This window comes from Hoplias malabaricus, chromosome 6 (assembly GCF_029633855.1).
Source record: "Hoplias malabaricus isolate fHopMal1 chromosome 6, fHopMal1.hap1, whole genome shotgun sequence".
NCBI classification, from domain to species: Eukaryota; Metazoa; Chordata; class Actinopteri; order Characiformes; family Erythrinidae; genus Hoplias; species Hoplias malabaricus.
Window position 1 is genome coordinate 22402628 of NC_089805.1, and position 2500 is coordinate 22405127.

The 2500-nt window shown below is 43.4% G+C and overlaps 5 non-coding genes across 5 annotated transcripts in view; all 5 read right to left on the minus strand.

Moving 5' to 3' along the window:
- Window positions 1–497: 497 nt before the first annotated feature.
- On the minus strand, window positions 498–569 carry trnap-ugg (transfer RNA proline (anticodon UGG)). Its single transcript has one exon. It is a non-coding gene; the product is annotated as a tRNA-Pro (tRNA).
- Window positions 570–683: 114 nt separating this feature from the next.
- On the minus strand, window positions 684–755 carry trnap-agg (transfer RNA proline (anticodon AGG)). Its single transcript has one exon. It is a non-coding gene; the product is annotated as a tRNA-Pro (tRNA).
- Window positions 756–1521: 766 nt separating this feature from the next.
- Window positions 1522–1593, minus strand: trnap-agg (transfer RNA proline (anticodon AGG)). The gene has a single exon. It is a non-coding gene; the product is annotated as a tRNA-Pro (tRNA).
- Window positions 1594–2288: 695 nt separating this feature from the next.
- On the minus strand, window positions 2289–2360 carry trnap-ugg (transfer RNA proline (anticodon UGG)). Its single transcript has one exon. It is a non-coding gene; the product is annotated as a tRNA-Pro (tRNA).
- Window positions 2361–2474: 114 nt separating this feature from the next.
- The window catches only part of trnap-agg (transfer RNA proline (anticodon AGG)), a 72-nt gene continuing 46 nt past the window's right edge, over window positions 2475–2500 (minus strand). The window contains exon 1 of the tRNA in view: window positions 2475–2500. This exon is cut by the window's right edge and continues 46 nt beyond it. This is a non-coding gene — a tRNA (tRNA-Pro).

Here is a 2500-nt window from a genome sequence, read left to right on the forward strand (position 1 = left end):
TGATGTCATTTCAACTCAGCGCTAAACTACGCATGTCATTCCATTCCTTAGAAGCTCTCTTTCTTAACATGGCCATCGCTACAGACATGCTGGCCATGATACGCCTTCAATCTCTGACAGGTGAGCTAGCGTATCCATCAAAGCAAGATAAATCATTCATCTTTCTGCCACCGATTCTGTCACTTAAATCTAACGCAGTCATTGTGCAGTCAAACATGTCACACCATGAGGAAACATTCATGATTTTGAAATATCATTATTGATTCAATCAGACTAGAAGTATCTTTAGGGATCATAGACACTGACAAACTTGAAATGTTTCACCGTTTTATCAAGGGTTCGTTTTCCATAAAAAAGATGAATTGGGAGAAGCAAGCACTGTCTTTAAAGTACAGTATACCTTGTGCAAAGGCAGAAAAAAGTCCATCAGCAGGGAACGCCTTTTTTCAAGGGTTATCGTTCCCTGACAAACATCTCGGCGAGCAAGGATGAAAGAAGGGCTCGTCCGGGATTTGAACCCGGGACCTCTCGCACCCAAAGCGAGAATCATACCCCTAGACCAACGAGCCGAAAACATGCTTGCAAATTTTCAGAGTTGTCCTGCAGGAAAGACTATAACCGGGAAAGCAAAGAACACAGTTGAGGTCACCATCATTGATTTCCAAACACAGGTCGGAGAAACAGGGCTCGTCCGGGATTTGAACCCGGGACCTCTCGCACCCTAAGCGAGAATCATACCCCTAGACCAACGAGCCTTCGCACAGCTGCTCCGGATTGCGGGTCATTTCTGTGCCAACCAGTACATTTCTTAAGTCTTTTCAATCTATCTGTTGGTTGTCAGTATATTTCACTTACACACAAACCATCACTAATTCAAACAATGTTACTCATCCAGGCTTAGCAATCAGAGAGCACGATACCACTATCTAAACACACTGAGCAAGAGCACCTTATGATGTCATTTCAACTCAGCGCTAAACTACGCATGTCATTCCATTCCTTAGAAGCTCTCTTTCTTAACATGGCCATCGCTACAGACATGCTGGCCATGATACGCCTTCAATCTCTGACAGGTGAGCTAGCGTATCCATCAAAGCAAGATAAATCATTCATCTTTCTGCCACCGATTCTGTCACTTAAATCTAACGCAGTCATTGTGCAGTCAAACATGTCACACCATGAGGAAAAATTCATGATTTTGAAATATCATTATTGATTCAATCAGACTAGAAGTATCTTTAGGGATCATAGACACTGACAAACTTGAAATGTTTCACCGTTTTATCAAGGGTTCGTTTTCCATAAAAAAGATGAATTGGGAGAAGCAAGCACTGTCTTTAAAGTACAGTATACCTTGTGCAAAGGCAGAAAAAAGTCCATCAGCAGGGATCGCTAGACCAACGAGCCAAAAACATGCTTGCAAATTTTCAGAGTTGTCCTGCAGGAAAGACTATAACCGGGAAAGCAAAGCACACAGTTGAGGTCACCATCATTGATTTCCAAACACAGGTCGGAGAAACAGGGCTCGTCCGGGATTTCAACCCGGGACCTCTCGCACCCTAAGCGAGAATCATACCCCTAGACCAACGAGCCTTCGCACAGCTGCTCCGGATTGCGGGTCATTTCTGTGCCAACCAGTACATTTCTTAAGTCTTTTCAATCTATCTGTTGGTTGTCAGTATATTTCACTTACACACAAACCATCACTAATTCAAACAATGTTACTCATCCAGGCTTAGCAATCAGAGAGCACGATACCACTATCTAAACACACTGAGCAAGAGCACCTTATGATGTCATTTCAACTCAGCGCTAAACTACGCATGTCATTCCATTCCTTAGAAGCTCTCTTTCTTAACATGGCCATCGCTACAGACATGCTGGCCATGATACGCCTTCAATCTCTGACAGGTGAGCTAGCGTATCCATCAAAGCAAGATAAATCATTCATCTTTCTGCCACCGATTCTGTCACTTAAATCTAACGCAGTCATTGTGCAGTCAAACATGTCACACCATGAGGAAACATTCATGATTTTGAAATATCATTATTGATTCAATCAGACTAGAAGTATCTTTAGGGATCATAGACACTGACAAACTTGAAATGTTTCACCGTTTTATCAAGGGTTCGTTTTCCATAAAAAAGATGAATTGGGAGAAGCAAGCACTGTCTTTAAAGTACAGTATACCTTGTGCAAAGGCAGAAAAAAGTCCATCAGCAGGGAACGCCTTTTTTCAAGGGTTATCGTTCCCTGACAAACATCTCGGCGAGCAAGGATGAAAGAAGGGCTCGTCCGGGATTTGAACCCGGGACCTCTCGCACCCAAAGCGAGAATCATACCCCTAGACCAACGAGCCGAAAACATGCTTGCAAATTTTCAGAGTTGTCCTGCAGGAAAGACTATAACCGGGAAAGCAAAGAACACAGTTGAGGTCACCATCATTGATTTCCAAACACAGGTCGGAGAAACAGGGCTCGTCCGGGATTTGAACCCGGG